The sequence below is a fragment of the Enoplosus armatus genome, chromosome 19, assembly GCF_043641665.1.
Source record: "Enoplosus armatus isolate fEnoArm2 chromosome 19, fEnoArm2.hap1, whole genome shotgun sequence".
Lineage (NCBI taxonomy): Eukaryota > Metazoa > Chordata > Actinopteri > Centrarchiformes > Enoplosidae > Enoplosus > Enoplosus armatus.
The window spans coordinates 6,083,859-6,104,875 of record NC_092198.1 but is presented as its reverse complement, the minus strand read 5'-3'; positions in this window follow the sequence as shown (position 1 = coordinate 6,104,875).

Below are 21,017 nucleotides of genomic sequence, written 5' to 3'. Positions count from 1 at the left end.
TGTTTCTATAACCATAAGAAGTTGCAGCCCCAGAGGCATCAACACATACAAAACTCATAGTGTCGTTACATAATGCTACATGTAAGGGTAGAAAGGTAGATAGTGTTGGTTTTCTGTGCTGATGTTTGAAAGAATTAGTTCAAAAATTTGGGAAATAAGCACATTTATTTTCTTGCAGAGACTTAGATGAGAAGACACTCTTGTCTCTACACACTAAATATGAAGATAAAGCCAAGAGACAGTTAGCTTAGCTTAGCATAAAGACTAGAAGCAGGAGGAACTGTAACATTTGCACTTGACAATTTTGTCTTTCAGGTCACCTATTTTGGGCTGGCTGGAGATATGATCATAGGAAACCGTCTGCAGAATAATGGCAAAGCAAAAACAAAATTCCCCTCCAAAACATCCTATATTGCTTGAAAGCAAGTGATGTTAATTTCCCTCAAGGAAAATGTCGCCTGTCATACTAGCTTCTTGATATATTAAATTGCAAGTCATATGTTGTATATGTATGTCAATAGTGCCTACAATCACAATGCAAGTGTTACTACTTCTTTACCGAGAGACAGTTTTGATTTGAAGACACAATAACACCAGAACACAGATATCAGCCAAATAGATTAGTTTTTTTATTAAATAATACGTTGCTTCGGAGCAGTGTGAGACCCACATGCGAGAGCAACAATTGACAGAAAACTAATTTAATCAGTTATACACATGCCAACTAAGGATTATTGCACTTCCAATAACATTATCTATTGGACAGCACCCAATACAACACCTCCCGCTTGTTCTTATTGTTTGTGAAAACAGCAAAATGGATTTTTGTTACTCACATCAATCACAAGCAATAGGTGCAACAAAATTGTCCTATGTCACACAAATCAGCCATGCAAGGCCAGAGGTGATACTGTAATGATTGGATTTAGCACTGAGAGGAACAACACTCAGTTTATGGAAATCTGGATGAGGCTTATCCACAAGAGATCACAGGTGGCTGCAATGTTTTTGCATTAGATTTTATGATTTTGGATGGAGGCTTTTAGTATAAAATAATCAATATGTGTGCCATTAAGATAGATAGATAGATAGATAGATAGATAGATAGATAGGTGCAGAGGCAGAGGGAGAGAAAAACAGAGAGCAGCTGCAGCCGGGGAAGGAGAAAATTGAAAAGTGTTAATCAGCAGCTCAACTGTTTAATTGTGGAAGTGAATGGAAAATCCAATTTGTGTTTTTGCTATTGTCTCGCAAACCACAGTCATCTCTGTTTTATGCACCTGCAATGGTTGATTAAATTGTGCTTGGAACCTGAAACAAGCCCAAACAACATAAAAACCAACCAGCTCTTGTAGACGATTTATGGCCCTAACACAGAATTAAATTGTGTTTGGTAAATTGTTACAGTTTAATTTTACGAACGATTTTCTATAATTTCAGTTTGCCTGAGCCAGACCTTGTAATGTTTTCCTTTTTAAAACAGCATTCATAAGCTTAACTGTTCCGTAACATTCACATAAAAAAGGCAGGGGAGGAACAGAGGAATGGATTGAAAACTCTGGCATGATTCATTTGCAGCAGGATTTGGGGGGAAAAAAATGGGATTTTGAGTCAAAATCTTGTTCGGTAACCCATTCTGTATCTGTGGAATTGCAAATCAGAATTCATTTTCAGAGGGGGAGAAAAGAGACAATGGGCTTCTCTTGTGGCTAAGGGATGATCTGTCCTGCATGTTGAACACAAAGAGCTGATAAGACCGCATGACTCAGCTGTGTCGCCTTTTATCACAGTGAGCTGCTACAGAATCTATTATCAACCTTCCACGACGCCATCTATGACAGAATGAGAAACTGAGGTAAGAGGAGGCTGAGAGGACGTACAGTGATTTTGATGGTAAGTCTCGTGTACTGGCCTGTACCTGCATGTATCAGGTCTCCAGCTGCGAGATGATGTGAAGCATCTGTCTCCTAATCCAAGGCCAGTTTCCACACAACTACAGTTAAGCTTGTTGTTGCTTATTGCGTGGCACTATAAAGGATTCTTTCCAACACATGAGCAATATGTGATAAAATGTAACTACAATTCTGTTCCAATCTGCATATCAGATCACTCTCAAAGGGCCCTATCTGGCACAGCCTCTTTGCTATCTGCAAAATCATGCAGAGACTCATGCAGAATATCAGGAAAAGGCTTAGCCAGTTAGTCATGCCCGCTGGTAGCCAATTCATACATCAGAATGGAAGAAGCGGGAGCAACATATAAAATGCCAGGATTTGGGATCAGATAAGAGAGAAGGAGGAAGCCATGCTAGCAGCATGGCTCTAGGGATGTTCGGTCAGTCTGTTGGTTGGTCCATCACTTTAATCCAGCTCTGAAATATTTCTACTATTAGATGGATTGACATGAAATTCTGTACAGACATTCATGGTTTCCAGATGATGAATCCAGCCGACTTTGGTGATCCCTGACTTTTCCTGTAGTGTCACCAAGAGGTTGACAGTTTTGTTTTTTAGTGAGATATCTCAACAACTGTTGGATGGATTGCCTTAACATTTTGTAGTAAACATTAGTATTTCCCTTGGGATGCATTGTAATAAACTTGGTGATCCCAACCAGTTCAAAAAGTGTGATTTCAAAGCAAATGTTGCAAATGTTTAGCATGCTAACATGCCATATGTGAGCGTGTTAACATGCCGATGTTAGCATTTAGCTCAAAGCCTCACGGAGCCACCAGCATAGACTCTCAAGTCTTGTTGATACCTTGTACTGAGAAAGATCAACAATTTTCTACAAAATCCTTATTTGACAAAAGAGGCCACGGTTCACAAATGCTAAATGTAAACACAAGCAACTGTGCCTAAATAAAATAGTCTCAAATTGTCCATGTGAGCACATTAGCATGCTGACTTTTAGCTCAAAGCACTGTGCCAATGTAACATTACAGCCTCACAGAGTTTACGAGCATGGCTGTAGACTCTTTATTTCATCTATTTTTTTTGTTTTCTATGTAACAGATCTTTTCTCATGGGAGATTTTGTGTTAGTTCAAATTTAACTCAATACAGGGGAGGAGTAAGAAAATGATAATTTGTCCCCAGTTCTTGACACTCATTGCATAATGTAAGCCTGCACCACAGTGGTGATTAGAATATACATTCCTGTCAAAGTTGAGAAAGTGTTTGGCACATCAGGGAGAAAGCTGCCTTGGCTTCATTTCCACTGACCCTGCATATTGACTGAATCATAAATAAAGTAAGTAGGAATATTGTTCATGTAGCTGTGTCTTTTTTTTCCTGCACCCAGTGCAGTATAATCATTGAAAATATTAATACTAAATTCTTCAGTGTCATAACAAGGTAGACTTTATCTGGACTACTTGTCAAGTCACTTCACCTGCTGCTTAGCATACTGTGTGAAAAGGGAAGGAGCGAAATACGAATGTTCCAATTTGTCCTTGTGATGAATGGAGGGATCCTGCAGCAGCAGTCTAGCAAAGTATGCAGTAAGTACGGAAGTCCATAAGATATACTGTAGATGAGGTGCTCTGAACAGCCTGAAGCCAATTTTATCACACTCCATACTGTTTTTGCAACTTGTTCCCACCACAGATCAACATCATTGGCTGCAATGAGGGGAAATAGGATGAACTGAATTATGTCCTCTTGTGAGTTTTTGAACCATGACATTAAAGCTGCTACAATCAATATTTTTATATTATAATGGATCAAATGACTATGTGTAATGTGAAAGGGGTTGCTCAAACCCACAGATAATTATCATCCAACTCTACAGTTCCCCTCGGCTCTACAAAACGTTTTAGTATCTTTCAGCTCATTGTTTTGGTTTCGCGGCCTGTAACTTTACTGTTTTGGTTAAGTTTCTCCGCTCTCATCAGCACTGTTTACAGACAGGAGGTGGGGGGCACCAAAACAGAGATAAAAGGAGAGCAAATATTGGACTTGCATTTATCACATGGCCAGAAACACGACCTCAAATAAATGCTGATGTTTCTCCGTGTTTTCTGGAACTCTCAGGCAACTGTTTGCTAACATGTTAGCCATTGACAACTTTATAACATGAAAATATGTCAGTGTTGTGTTTACAGCTTGTTGCACTGCCCTGTTATGATCAAAAAGCTATTAATGCAGGTTAAACCAATACATTAAAATCGATCTATCTATTCTATCTATATGAAAACTGCTGATGCTTATTTTGTGCTGGCTGTAGACTTGCAATAATGCATGTTGACTTTGCTGCTCCACTGAGGCTGGGCTTCACAGACACACCACTTTATGGTGGTATGTCCATAGAAGTGAGTCCTTTCTGGGTGTTACGTCTGCATGGTGAGGTTGCATCAAACTGTCTGGTGCTGCTGTCTGAGAAGGGTCAGTTGTCTGTTGCAACCATAGACTGTATAAAAGAGGTGGATGTAGTAACAATGACGTTTTAAAGCCTTGAAATTGGCATTTGGTCCGTCACCATCTTGATTTTCTTTGTGACCATATTTGGACGAGAGGGTGGAGCTGGGGATGTGAGAACCGACTGCACCTGGCTCCTGGCTACGCTGCTTCACCAATAGGAATTAAGATAAGTGATTTTTGGACTGCTGTGTTCCCCACAACTCTGACAACTTGTAATCTTCACTGCAGAGCACAGAACACTGACTGGTTTAGGGACCCAATTCTCCCTGATAATACATGAGACAATATATGTACTTTCAGCTCTTAGACATATCGGATACAAAAAACAAAACAAAAGTGTGCCATTGTTATCCAGCTGATGTTATTTCACTGTACATAAAAAACTCAGAAGACAAATGCATGCACATACAGACAGAGGTACACTTAACCACGCTCTGAAATATACCCACAGACACAAACACAGCTATCACCCCTAAAGCAAGAGGTGTGTGCTGTTATCACTTTCAGGAGGATAAACAATGTTAGTGAGAATACTAATCTTGGTGTACCAGCTCAGAGCGTCTCCTCCATCGCCGGGGTATAAATAGCATAATTAGCCACGGGAGGAAACACAAATGCCACTTATCTCACTAACCGCTGCACAGCGTTCCACATTCCTCATGCACATTTCTTACTCCGATCCATCCTGCGCCTTTCCGACACACTCAATATCTGAGACTGAAGGGAAATGCAGGGGTGTAGGGTGAGGAATGCAGGCAGAAGATGGGGAAAAAATACCAATTTACATGGAGTTAATATTGTGTTTCATCTGCAGGTTCTGGAGGCTGGGACGCTCAGGCCTGAAGGAAGAGGGGAGCGTGAGGATGAGCGAGTGTGAGGTCTCATGGCGGGTGTTTTACCAGGCGGCTGCATGCATGACAAGCGGCACACATATATGGACACTCTTTCACACACTCACACAAAAAGCAGCAGAAGGTAGTCCAGTGAGCCCTTTCTCAGAGGTCACCGAGCAGATGTTGTCCACTGATGCAGAGAGGAGCAATGGGACATTCAGTACACCAGTAATACTCAGCCAGAGGGCATTGGAGTGGGCCGTGACATTTCGCTCAAATATAATAAAGAAAGATACAAACTTCCAACATTTTTAAAATCACATAGTGTAAGGATATATGAACATGTTGGTTTAAGATAGAATTCTTGATATTTTTTAAAATCAAACCGTATCTTTTATATTGTCTATGAAAATTGTCAGAAATAGCCGTTAAATGTATTTTTACATTCTGTAATTATGTCGCTATAGAGTAGTTTTATTATATTCCCGCTCCGGGGTTCATATTGCCTTTAGATTAACAGGAAACCTGTTGTTTTTAATTTTATCTCGTTGATATCATCCCATCACTTTATCAGACCTGTATAAAGTTACTGCTAATGCTAACACAACATTTCCCACTGCTGCTGCTTCACATTATAAGACTTTTGAAACACAGGGGGGCCTTTATTGTGGCGTGATCACAGGAAACATGATGTATGTGTCACCACGTTGTTTTATAGGCTGACTTTCTTATTAAAACGTTGTGAGTTTGTTTGGCTGCACTGTAAAAATATACATCGGTTGCTCTTCTGTTGTATTATAGCTGCTCAACAAGTGTTTGCAGCACCCAGAATTCTGGGATCTGTAATATCTATTAAACTACCACCAGTGTCAAATTAACCAGAACTGAAATCTGGAATAAAAAGGATTTAACTTTAAAAACCTTTATTATAGAAATAAGTTTGATAATGTATACTGTAGTGAGCCATGTTATCACTAAATTAGCCCCTCAGGCTAACATGTTTCATATTTCATTACTTGTACCATAAAATATGTACTATTTCTCTTTCGCAGGGTGAACGAAACCCAAGCAAAAACCACTGTGTAGTTAAAAAAGTGATGGCATCAAAACTGAAAGCACTGGTGTTTCTTAATTTCTGAACTGCTGACTTTTGGGGATACAAGCTTTCACAGTAAACTAACAAGCGTTTTAACAAAGTGATGCTTGTTCTGACATTCTGACTTCTCCTGGAATTAAAGTAAAGTACATGATGTTTCAGCACTGAACTTATGATTCATCTTGGGACTTGTGATTAGGACCACGCCGGCCGGCTCCTCTCACTTCAGTGATGAGTGGGAGCTGACTTACTGCTTGCTAACAGTCACTCAGGCTTATGACTCAGAGTTGGGTACTATTCACCCGCTCACCTTCTTGCAGAGCACTGTGAGTGGTGCTAGAGTGGTGGCCCACTTTGGTGGGATCAGTTGGAGCAAAAATTAAAGTGTAAGTGTCCTGGCAAGTGGGTACGAATGTAACCTGCAGAGACCTGTTAGGGAGCAAAGCCTATATGTGATATAGAATAATGGCTACTTATTGTAACTGGAGCTGGGTACTGAACCTTAATTATTTTACTCTTTTGTACTGAATGAAATCTGTCTATAACAACAGTATCTAAAGTATCCAAAACTATCAAGTAACCAAAAACCACCCATCCTCTGGGGACCATAAATGACTGTACAAAATTTCATGGCAACCCATCCAGTCCCCGTTGAGATCTTTCAGTCTGCACCACACACTGACCGAACTAGTATATAACATTTTCACAATATACTCAGGCCTAATTGTAACCACAGTTCTGAGAACACAGCTACTGTGTAATGTGTTTAACACCGCTGTGTAACAGTGGCTATACGAATTAATTGGTCTGACTGGCTGAGAACATATTTGGTAAATTTCACTGAAAACATGTAAGAAAATGATTAGTTCAGCATACAATATTGCCCGTGATAATTAAACACATTTCTGCGTGCACACATTGACTGTGCAATTCACATCTGGCCAGTGGCGTCCTTCATGGATAGTGCCTGATAATCCATATTTCATTTCCTGCAGGGTTATGGGAAATATCTCCCCAGAGGTTTCCAGTTGTCAAACTGTCAGATCTCACAAGGAGACGAATTTGTTGATGTTTGCCAGAAATTCACACATCCTCCTCTCCTTCAGTTTCTATTTCAATTTCTATTTCAGTGATTTTTTTTTCTCCATGACCTCTATCTCAGGACTTAAGACGTGGCAGCTGTGAAAAAACAAAGAGGAAAGGCACAGCAGCGCTATTACTGGATGTGTAGCCGAGTGTATACACACACACACAGTGTACTTTGCACCCATTTTGCATCATTCAAGCCTTTTCATACCGTCTCTCTCAGTCTGGGACTCCATCAAATACCCTGCGAATTAAATGTTATGCCTCTTTGAACCAGAAATCCTAATCCCAAACTGCAAATTTAAGTTCATTACGTTCATTTTTTGTTGCAAATAGTTCTACTTTTTGTTTTAATCTCTCCTCTTTTTTTCTTCTCCTTCTTCTTTCTTTTAATCTTTTCGGTATTATTAACTGGCACAGGCTTCCATGCTAAGTTAGTTTTCTTCATGTATCTCTTTTCTTTATTACATCTTCTTTACTACACACACTTAAGTCATTTGCTGAGGGCAAAGAGCTGGGGATAAATGTAAGATTTTTCTATTCATTTTGAGATGAATGGTTTGTTTACACTTGTTATACTTGGAAATGTTGTATTGAAATAAACTAGGTTATATAAGAAGCTTGATTTATTCAGCTTAAAACACTCCTCTATTCACCTAAAATGTTAATTCTCTCTCTTTTTTTTTTTTTTTTACTATTTAACTGGCAGTAATTATACGAGGCTGACTATGACTGCCATTGAAATGACTGCTAGTCCTCATGGCATCCACAACCTCCGGATATCGCCAGTAAATGACCTGTCATTAAAGAGAGCCTGTCCCAAAAGTGTGACAATGAAACCATGTAATGGGAAAAGCCTAAAGGAACAATTTTAGAAGAGATGAACAAAAATTACCCCAAAAAGTTTCCCTTAAAAGTCTATATTGTCTTATAAATGATGACTACGAGTACTAAGCTTGTCCCCGGGCAATCACTTAAGTTATCTCACCATGAAATGTAAATTACAGTCTTCATAAGGTTGTAATGGTGCACTATTTTATTCATGAGGTTATGATTACTCCGTTTCTGTCCTTTGAATATTCAAGATGTGTCAAGTGCAAATGATTGGATCTAATGTGATCACAGGGACCAGGACATGTACTATGATGCATTATGGATTAAAACATTCACTCGTCCCAAGGTTGCCAGGACGATTCACGAGTTGCTATTAAAGTTCAGATCCAGCCTGATAGTCTGAAAAAGCTCTCATAATGAATTACCTTCAATTATTGCCAGTTCCAGTCCGCCCATGTTTCATTTACACGAGCAGAGGATGATGTTGATACTCATTTACTGATGTAATAAACATGTGAATGCGAACACGTGTGAAAAATGAATGTGAAAGGTCTGCTTCAGAGATTAATTGGGGGCTTAGAGGAACGTGAAGGGAGAAGTGTTCGTGTGTGTGTGTGTGTGTGTGTGCATAACTCCGTGCGTGATCCTACACTGCCTGAATGTAAAAGATGGATCACTATGGAGACGGATTGCAAGCCAGTAGGGAAACGGAGTAATTATGATGTGCTGGGAAGCAAAGTGAGAGCTGTCTTAAGAACTGGCCCTCTGGCCATCAGATACTCAAGCATACTTCATTGCATCACATGGCCTATTACATTGTGTGTCAGTGAGTGATTTATTGCACCAAGGCTAGATCTCGACAGACAGTCGGAAATGAGTGGGCGATTGTGTTGTATGTTCTTAGATTAGGTCGTCTCAATTTGACACGTACAGCACACATACTGGTGTATTTTGAGGGGTAGCAGCATATAACCAGCTTAAATGCATTTAGGAATATGTACACAAGCATGCTGAAGCACACAAAAAACAGCACACACACACCAACACACTCACATAAACAGTAACTGCTGGTCTACTTGCTCTGGATGCTTTTGTGTATTTCGGTGAACATTCAGTCATGAGGTTGTAGTAAGAGCAATACTCAGCATTAAAAGAGTTTGGAATGTGGTGTTTTTTTGTCCTTTCCAAAAAGAGCAAAAGTTTAAGGAATTAATTTAATATGACTAACTAGCTCATTTCTTTATTTCCACATCGATTATCAACTGCTGAGGATGCTGAATTCCTCTGGGACGTTTATTAGCCTCAGAAGCTAGGCACAATATCTTCTACGTAGCCATCAAGTGCATATTGAGACCTCTTTTCCCTTATTCTCATTTTTAGATAAATACTAAAAAGCATTTTCAACCAATTCATGGACCTAATGCTAGCTTAATTAGCTAGCTGGCTATAGCTGGCGACAGTTATCATTTATCATCATCAGCAGGAAAAAATCAAAGGCCGCTGGCTAGAAATGAGAAAGCTGCTTTTGTCTACCTCTGTCTGAAATCAAGGACCCATTGTTTCTAAAACTACAAAAGATTTGGAGAGGTAAAGCCATTGTTATTATTGTTATTGGTCCGTAAGGAGAAGCTCAGGTGTAGCAACATTAACTAAGGGGGGCAAGGCTCAGCAAATGGTTAATACAATCAAGAGAAAGATGTAAGGAGTATTGCACAACACCTTATGCTTTTACTTCTCCCTGAATGTACTTTTACACCAGATATTTCTCAAGTATCCATTATAGAAGCCATATGTGCTGAAACTGACTAACCGTATGTTTTTGAAACTGTATACCAATATATCTGATGATTATTTCTACAAACAACCGACAGTGTTCAGCCTAATGGTAATCACCATGGAACAGCACCAGCTGAACTTTAATAAATCTCAGCTGCAGCATGGAGAGGGTATAGGATGTACTTGCAGTATTTGTGCCAAAGCAAAAATTAATGGGACCCACATTCTCAGCTGAGTGATTACTGTCTTTTTAGAAATGTTACCCTTTGGTGGGGGATAAAAAAAATGAAGGCTACATTAAAACGCAGATGGGTGATATTTGCATGCTGATAATTACAGACCATCAGATTTGTGCTGAATGACTCTATCTCCCTCTTGTTCCACTGGTACGGTAAATATCAACCACTTCTTTTGTCATTGGTATCGCACTACCACTGAGTAGTCATCAAAGATTGTTCCTATTATCTTCTTTACACAAAGGTTTATAAATTAGAAATGTAGTTTTATTCACAATGGTGCAACAATGAATATGAAAGGGGAATGCTAATGTCGTTTTTCCCCAGCTGAATTCTGTGTCTAGCTCAGAGCGATATTGGACTCTACAACCATAAGTTGAATTGTGGGGGTTTGCACCAGAGCCACCTGCTGCTGTCAGAGATCTTTCATCATGTGTCACAAAGATCTCTCTCCTTTGTGTTCACTTCACTGGTGACTCTCGGTTGATATTAAATTTGTGCCAGGCAGCTTTCTGAGACAATAAGCATGCAGACATGGTGAGATTTAACAACTAAAGATGAGAAACCCAGACAAAAATCAGAGATGACACTATGTTTTTTTATCATGGAGATGCTGAAACATTCATTATGAAAGCCTTCAGCCGTCACACACAATGCCGCCATCACTCCACTGCGGGAAAGGTGAAACTTAATCCGATTGGAGAGATAACACAAACGTATTTTTATCCTCATCATTCTTGTCAAAGCACCACGAGGCTTGTCAGTCGACAGGCCCTTGTCGTATCCAGCATATCTGATTTATCTGCGGTTCTTGGCCTTTCATGACACCCTCCTGTTTGAAGCCAGGGGATAAGGTCACCTCAGCAGCGAGGTGTTTGCAGCCTGTGTGTAGTGGGCTCAGGATGCACAAGGCTTCTGAGGACTGTGCTCATCCTGTAGGGTTACATGAAATACTGAAGGCATGCGGGGTCCCACAGCTGTCAAAGCTTGTGTGTTGTACAACTAAGAAAAAGAAGTCCTCAGTGTCTCTGACAGAGCAATGTCTCTGACCTAGACCTTCTGCATATACAGTATGTCTATACTTCTTGTTATATGCCAAGTCAAACGGAAGATTGGAAAAACCAAACTGCACTTGACTTGGAGAATTTTTTACACCCTGAGAATGCAGCTGTATAACAGCTTCATATTAGAAATGAATGAATTATGTGTCACCTACTGCAAGTGCTACATTTCCCAGTAGCTCCATGGTGGAAGTTAATTAAGAATCAAAACAGTAATAATTAGATATGGAATGTATTTGGTCAGCAATGTGCCTCAGCTCTTTCTGCCTTACCAGTGGTCTGGTAGTCCGTGTGAAGGGTTTTGTCTCAATAGTCTGAAGATGTTGCATGTACAGTATTTGATCTTCACAAAAGCAAAACTAATAGTATTAGATTACAGAAGGCTGTCTGATGATTTGGGAACAGCATTGGTTTAAGGCGCCATCACACCTGTAGTTCAGTTCATTTGGTTCGGTGCTGCTTTTTAGTTTTAGTCCATTTCGTGTTCACACTGACTTATTACAAACCAAGAGCCGTAAACATAACTTACATAAACATACAGACTGACAGGTAATTAGTAGATTGGACAGTTTTTGGTGATATATGGACCCGTGTGGGGAAATCAAATTTGGGTGACTGACAGCAAGTCTTTGGTGTCACAAAGAGCTCAAAAATACTGTGTGGTCACTACGTTTCACTCACTTATTGTTGGGGAACTATAGCGTGTAAACGGAGATACTTTTCTTTACTGGATTATTTGCTGGTGAAAGAATGGCAAATATGACCGTTCGTTCTCTTCCAGCATAATGAACTTACTTTTAGAAGAACAGAGACACATTTCGAAGCTACACACATCAAAAGAAACCTAAATCTATATCCTGGTTTACATACTGTAGACCCTGGTAAACTGAGGGCAACATTTCTATAAAGTGCTACTAAAGTAAAATGTGTCTTTACTGCATGATTACCATAATGGATAATTACATGGCTTAGATATTTATTTCCAAGCTGGCAGAAGTTGGGTAGTGATGTCTTTGCCTTTGCTCTCCTTCCCAGATCAATGTGCCTTCAAAGGTGTGTCTGAAAGAGTCTTCAAAGGCCTCCTTCAGATGATTCTTTCACATGATACTTCTTTCACATGTTTAATATAACATGACAATTGACCACAAGGCTGAAAACACTCCACGAGAGAGTCTGTGTAGTTCTCTCCTCCCCGTGAATGGGAGCAAGCGAGTAGAGACTTTCCTACAGAGATCAATGGTAATATGTACTGCATCATGTTTTCCTCTTGTTTTTCTGTTGATTTGATCCAAGGAACCTTCCAAAAATATGCACACAAACAAATCTGTTTTAAATGAATAATAATGCATTTTCTTACTTATTCATTTTGATAAAGACTGTAGCAAGCTTGCCAAACAGAAACAGAGATATTTAGAATAACACGGCACCTCAGTGCTACAATGGTCTAATTTCACTTGCCACTTTCTTCTCTTTGTATAGAGTCAGCCTGATCTCTGCAGCTGTGTAATTATTTCAGCAGCGCAGCCGTAAATGTCAAGGACATGAGCATGTCACAAGGCAGGCCAGGGCGCAACTGTTGGGACTTCAATCAGACAGAGGTGCTATTGAGATGCTCCTGTCTCAAGCCATATTCACATCTGCCTTCAGGCTGTCCCATACCAATATGTGTAAAGTGACCCCACTGAATCCTTTGTCATAGGCATGTATTAACATTGAGCTGAGGAAAACAAAATTGGACAAAAAACAGAATCAAAGACAGCTGAACAAGTGCTATCCTAACATTTCGTCACTATACAAAATTCTGAGCCATATTTTTCCAGCTTGATATTGTTAAATGACCAGCTGGAACATCACCAAGAAGGTATGCTAGCACTTTGTTTTACAATAAAAAGTTCAAACAAGACTCAAGAGTCTATAGCCACGGTAGAGGCTCTTTGAGGCTGTACTGGTGCCAGAGGAAATGTTAAGGGATCAACAAGTTATTAAGTTATTACAATTAAACTTGATGGGAACATTAAATGCTCACAATTAAAGTTCACATTGAATTTCACGGAAATCCATCGAAAAGTTGTTGCGATATTCCACTGAAAGCCAAAGATGTCAACTCACGGTGAAGCTAAAGGAAAAGTCAGGGCATCACTTAACTCAGCAGGATTCATCCTCTGTGGACCATGCACATATGTATAACATTTAATTGCAATTCATCCAATAGCTGTTGAGCTGTTCCTGTCTGGACCAAAATAGTGGACCAACAGCCCGACACTGCCATCTTTAGAGCCACGCTGCTAGCGAGGCTAAAAAGTTATTGCAAACTACAAAGTCTAAATGAAAGGTGACTCTCAGGACAGAGAGGAGTCAAGGACTCCTGAACAGGATTGATCACCAGCAATCCAGAGTCAAACAATCTGATCAGGCCAACCCATGTTGTGACAACCATACTAACACAAACATTGCAATGAAATAAAGTGAGTGAGTGATTGTCAGCGTGCAGGATCCTTTGCTTCTAATGCCAATAATGCTGTTGACCTTACATTCAGTGATAAGAGGGAGAGCAGGAGCTCAAGTCAGCTGTTTTCTAGTCTCTCCATAGTGAACTCATAGTGAACTTCCAGCTCTTTGGCAAGCCGCTGTGCTCTTAACTGATTGAGTCTGGGGATTAGCACTTGAGATGACCTTTCTGGCGTTCAAGTGGTTAGCTGAATACTTTTCACGCGTCTATTGAGTGAAATCATCTTGACAGCCCATTGACATTTTGTAGGAAGTCAGCAAAAGACTATCAAAAAAAGTTAGTTACTTCCTTATGACCATTTTGTATTGTATTTCTCTTCAGCTTCAACGCTGACAGGAGCTCTATAGCATTGCCAGTCAGATAAACAAAAACCATGAGGGATATAAAATGACCTACTCTCAAGAAGACTTCATTAAGTTTCAAAAACTCTCAACCTGGTCATTTTGCCCTAGGATCTAAGAATACTGCAAAATTGTGACTGCACAATTGGTAACTAATTAGACCAGCAAAGCTAAGTGTAGTCCTAAAGCAGATCCCCCTTCCAGTCTTGGTACAAGTTTCATCGGTGTGACGGAAACCTTTCTTGATGAGGTTCTTATTGATTAAGGTTGGCCATCACCCCTCTGGGGTCCATCTTAAACCAGGCCCCAGCAGATTTATGGGCTTTTCACAGAGGTTTATCTTTGCCTTAATGCCTCTTTGTTCAGCACTGTATTGGTGTTTCTGTCACGTTGTTAAAATCTATGGTGCAATATCACTCCCCTGGAATGGGCTCATCGAATTGTCAGGCCTTGTAGATCTATAGCCCAATATGGCAGGGAGAGGAAAAAGGGTGAAAGGAGCGGTAAACTCATAAACCTATATCTTTATTCTGATTGATGATGTTCAGTGTCCCTTTACAAAATAGGCAAAAGAGATAACACTCAAACAGCAGCCATTGCGTTAAATATATTCCCGACATGCTCAATGAAATTATTCCACAATTCCTTGATGTCTGTGATGAGTGTTTCCATTTTCTTTTGGCCTGGACAATTTCCTCTGACATCCCAGCTCATCCACAGCTCATGATTGCATGTGAAAGCCCTCAGAGGAGTGATTGATATGTGGATGGCGTCTGCGGTTTCTTTTTTTTTTTTTTTAAATCTTCTCTATGTAAATCCTTTCAGCTGCTGCATTCAGTGACAAGCCAGCTGTTCTAACCTGCTAACCGATATGGTCAAGCTCCCGAGTAAGCTACTCGCACTGATTGAAACACGTTCTCTGTGATTATGGCAATCATCAAACCACTCTTGCTATGTAGTTATACTTCCTCCAGCTGGCCCGTTCGGTGACATTCCATGCTGCTGTTGAATTGCGACAAGGTGCCGATACAAAAGCTTTTATTATATGAAATGTCATGTTATCTCTGTTAACTGTGAGATCTGACATTAAACACCAATTATTCAATATTAGAATAGCTTTTTCACGTCTTCTTTCAAAGTACAGTATATTGAATAAATCAATCATCGTCTTTTTAATAATCTCCTTGAGCGCCTTTTTCACTTTCAAAGGCCCCTATTTTTGAATATTAAAGGACGAAATTAGAAGCCCAATGAAAACATTAAATAAACGCCCATACAGCCAATACTGAAAAAAGGTATTTATATTACTGTTAATTATTATAAGTAATTAAGTCTTAATCCGGTGATAAATGGCAGATAATCAATAGCTAACCATTACTCCCTTATTAGGTACATATTAGTGACTATGTTTGTGTCTCAAGAGCATCGCAGGTAGCTACTGAGTTCTTTATGATTTTTTAAGTAAGTGGTAATTATTAATTAGCAGTGTATACTACTACTCAGTACACGTTTAGGTCGTTTCTTTGGATTTTGTGTAGCTTATTGTAGTGGAAGTGATTACAATACAGAATTCAGTAATTACATCACAGTTAGTAATCCCAGGTGGTTCGCCGTAGAGCCGGGAGTTTGATGGAGGGTTGCTAACGTTAGCCACTGGTGAGTCGATATATGTGGGAGTCACCTGGTTTCATTCAGAGTTTGAGGGTTTAGGACTTCTGTGTGCAGTCATGTTAAGCTACTGTTAAGATAGCTATTGATAGTCAGTAAATACCACCAAACTGTTGGCTGGCTGCTTGTTAAACCAATGTCTTGTTCTCTATTTCTACATGTTAAATACGGATTATGTGATGTGCGTGGGTGTAGAAGATTTGGAGCCTGAGAAGTGAGAATGGAACTGTGCTGAGTAACAAAAAAAAAAGTAACGATTACTGTGACCATAACTAATGATTAACTGATTACATTTTTGAAGTAACTAGCCCAACATTGGTGAACACATCCATATTTTAAATAAAACTCGCCCAAATGCTTGGTTTTGTTTTTTACCTACACAAAAACAAAACCAGCTGTGAAAGAGTCTTCTTCCAAAGTCAACCTTGCATCACCAGATCCTTTTTCCCACCCTGGCACCACAACAGCTCAAATTGCCCAGAGGAATGCTTATTTTCAGGCATCAGAGCGCAAGCCAGACAATGTCTGTCCTTTTCAAAGGGTATCAGGGATTGGCAGGGCCATGATCTCCTCAACTTGCAGGTCTTTTGTGATCCCCTGGAGGGGCCGAGGCCAGGCGAGCTCCCTGGCGCCAATCTGCTCTTTCACCCAGTCAGCCTTCATTAGCTTCCACCGTAACATTCCTTGTGCTGAAGATCCAGAATTCTTGACGGGACTGATTCAATGCAGTAACGCTGCAATAAGCTCCACAAATCCCTGAGCCGTTTACAAAAATGAGTATAGAGCAGTAAAGTAGCATCCTGATAATTAATGGATATGTGCTTCTAGGTAATTAATGATTCACCTAACCGAAGTATAAGTTGTATTTTACTTGAGGGGACACAAAAATAAATAACTTATCTGTAACATAAATAAGTAATGATTGGTTATTGATTATCTATCCCTTAGCACCTAATTCAGAATTAATCAGGAATGTTCCACGAAGAAGATGGCCAGTATTTCTCAGTGATATCTAGGAGGTACTGTAATAATGTCTTTTATTCATGCCAAAATATAGATATTTTTGAAAGTGTATTCTATCCAAATGTATTTTATCAAACAATAACTTAAACATACCACCCACATTTTAAGTGTTGTCAAGAGTTAACATGTCTCAGAAATAAATATATGTCACGTCAGAGGTTCAGTGTCTCATTTATATAACTTATGGTACCCTGATCCAAAGTATACCGAACAGTGACGGCTGTTTAGAGTAACTGATGAATTATCATGTGTTGGAGTGGTGCTCGTGTCCCGAGGCCATCATTTCAGAATGTCATACTGCAGCTGAATTGTCAGACACTTGGCTGTGGAGAACGGGTGTGTGTATATGATTGTATGTCCTGTAGTATGTTAGAATATGTGTATGCGTGTAATGATAGGTATGTAAGTGAATAAGTAAATATAAGTGAATTGGCCAAGATCTTGATTACTCTAGGTACATGTAGTAGACTGTCTTTGACACTAGTCAGCCCAGCATCCATACGAATTATGTTCATATTGGACAATCCTGCACCTCGCGATTTACGTTCCAATGCAACTGTAAGTGCCAATGCATGCATTAGAGTGCTCTTTATGTAGCAAGGTGGAAAGTGAGGGTGTGGAGGTTGGGATGGTTGGTGGGTGTGTAGTAGAAGTGCACAGAGACATCATCTATATCTGTATCTGTTCAACCAACAAAATGATCTGTTTATGTATTCGGATAGAAGACCGGAAGAGGGATACCGGAAGTCACATTAAATGGGGCAAATGTTCTATTTTCTAACCTAATATTCATTGGCAATACAATTGTTGTGCCTTCAAAGCATCAAATTGATTTAATATTGGCATATAATTAATTATGAAATATATTTCCACATCCTCATACTGTACTTTCATCTCTCTCTCTTTCTTTTCTGAATAACAAGCAACATCAGGCGGAAGAAATATCTCATGATCTTTCGCTAATCTTAACCATAGTTTCCAGATGTTGTAGAAAGCAAGGTTTTTAAATAACATTGGCGTCAGATATAAAAAACATTGTCGCTGAGCATAATTTGTGGGTTTGCATATTCGTTGAATATTACGCCTTCTTCTTTGGCAATAGGGTTGCACTAACACCGTCTGCATATTTCAACATATAAATAGACTGGGATAGATTAGATAGATATCTGCTTGACCTTTTCAGCGTACTGTCCTTTATTATAGCACTAATTAAGAGTTCCAAAATTATGATCTGAGCCGTTGCTAACAAATAGATCCTTAGATACAAAGATTTAGGTCTTTGATAATGAACAATAATGAGAGGTAAATCACTACGGAGAAAAGGGCTCACTAAGGAAGCTAGAAACTGGGAAGAACTAAGAAGACAATATGCGAAGAGACAGATATCCTACATGGTCTGTTGCTTCACTTGTGTGATTATGATCTGAAACACTTCCAACTAAATATAAAAAGGCACAGGTACTTCACAATTCACTACTACTTCTAACCCACCCCCACCTACTTTCTTTTCAAAACGACTTTTGATTGGAATTTCAAATTAAGCACCAAGACAATTCATATCTGTCAAGTAACTTTTAGCCTTATCATGACCTCTGATAACTGTAATCAAAAACCTGCAAATACACTACGCAATCTCATGGAGCTTTACAATTATTCTATAAGGTGTTGTATGCCTGAAGGGAGATGCTTAGATCAATACCAGTCAATGCAATGCATCAATAGTTTGTGCTAGTTCAGCACAGAGGCAGGTGATCAGTCATACTGATAGGAGGAGCAGGGGTCCTGTGCTATCCAAGTCAGGCAATGAAAGTGAGCTCTCTGTACACTGTGATGTTATCAGGTGGACCTCAGCTGCGGAGCGCACATTCATAACAACATTTTGAATTACCAAAAGTCAGGGGTGCTGCAGGCCATGATGTATAAAGAGACAATCAGGTCATGTTCCTTTGAATCTCTGGTGGTGCCCCTGTTAGTGTGTGTGTCATGAATTCTCCGCTATCCTTTAATGCATGAGTTATTAAATTCATTATCCATGAATGGCTGACTTTCAACACTTTGTACTATAAGGCTGTAATTAAAGGTTAACTCAACCCTCGACATGTCATCCTCTGCAGTGGAAGTGGTCTAAAGCCATTATATGTTGACTGACACAGGACGAAAATGAAAAATGAAGATGATCACATTGTCAGGAACAGAAGAGGCTGGTCCATAGAGGCAGAGGAGGCTGCTCCTCATCTATTTTTGAAAGGCAAGTGGGAGATCAAAATGTAAAAAAGAGTAAGTGGCTGAAATACACCATTACCAAATCTCAGTATCATTGACAACACTTTTCTCTTCTTTGAAAAAAGTCCATTACTGAAATAGATAATAATACAATAATACAAATAATACAATAGCATATTAGAAAAGAAATTATAAAGTGCAAATTGCAAACTACTTTTAAACACCCAGCCAGTAACTCAGCTAGCTACTTGCGTTAGCCAACAGTTAGCTTGTTGTAGCAGCCCGGCAGGACTGTTGGAAAGAATGGATTTGGACTGGATCCCAGTATGGGAGACAGACTGCTGCACAGCATGGATGATGTTCAGGTGAGTCAAAGATTTACAATGGTATACGGCATATTGTCTGGTTCCATTCATTGTGATTTTTAAGTTATTTTCAGGATTATTTTTGGATCACTTTATTAGATGAAGGTACAACTACCCACTGCTTCTATGTAAAATGGAATTTTTCAGTGATGAGTTTAAAAGCTGTTTGCAATTTGCATGCTATAATTTCTTTTCTAATACGCTACTGTATGAAATGATGAATATATCTATTGCTTTACCGCCAGTTCGTCACACTCTTTTGATTTTCCTCCTGTCCTACCCGATTTTTTGAGTCATCAGCCGCTACTGGCCAGGAAGCGTCATGGTAACACAGATATGTGAGAGGATGAATGAAAAGAGCAAAGCAGGGCCTTAGATGTGGAAAATGCTGCTTCCCTGCATGACTTGAATTTTTCCCTTTTTTCTTAACATAGATTTTCACCATTATCATTATAGAAAAGGAGTAGCCGAAAGAATGAGGCTTCCACTTGAAACCCTAATGAAGCACATTATTATCTGTCAACAGGATTTCAAGAGGGCTGAATATGAAAGGGTTTCATACTGATTTCTATGAACAAAGGTGTCTTGTTATTCTCAGCTGCTCTTCACTTCAGAGCGTAACATATAGTCCTGAATAAAATATGCCATACTATGCTAAATGATAAAATGTCTCGATAATACCCTGAAATGGCACTTCTTACTATAGTCTTACTGAAATATCTTTGAAAGCCAAGGAATATGTCAAGCCAAACTCTAGCAATCTTGGCTATTAAATTATATTTGACCCTCAATTGAAATTCGAACACCATGTCAACAAATTGGTTCTTCAATTCAGAAACATTGCAAAAATCAGACTATTATTATCGCCTTTTCATTTAGAATGTATTATTCACGCCTTCACTTTTTCCAGTCTCGACTTCTGCAATGCTCTTTTCACTTGCCTTAGTCAAGCTGCCACGGCATGGCTTCAGCTTGTACAGAATGCAAACAACTAATGTTAGCTCAATTAGCTCGCTAGCTACTGATAAAATCTGCTAGCTGCAGTTGTCGCTAGAGAGGTATATCTACCACCGTTAACAATGTGCATATATATACAGAAGCTTGACAGGTGTAGCAACAATAATTAAGCGAGGCTGGGCTTAGGTCTATTGTCTCGATTTCACTTAGTTTCTTTGTGGCATCCATGTTGCCTCATTTTTTGTGAGCATTCGTTTCAATTCAGATACTAGATGATATATAAAGCTACACAGGCATAAAGGAAAGTCCAGTCTGATGTTCCCAGGATCTCTCTCCACTGCAGAAAACGATCGATCCAGCTGGTATAAAGAATCTGTTGGTGTGGGCATGAGTATTGGCTTCACCTTAACTCACTTGTGAGGTATTTTCAAGGTTTGACTGAAAGAACATCTGTCAGCTGACACACACACATATAAACACACAACCAGACACACAGACTCAACCCCCTCGCGGAAAAGCACTAGTTGTCTCCACCGAGAAAAAAAACACATCCAATACTAATCAAATGAATCAGTTTAAGTGCATTTCT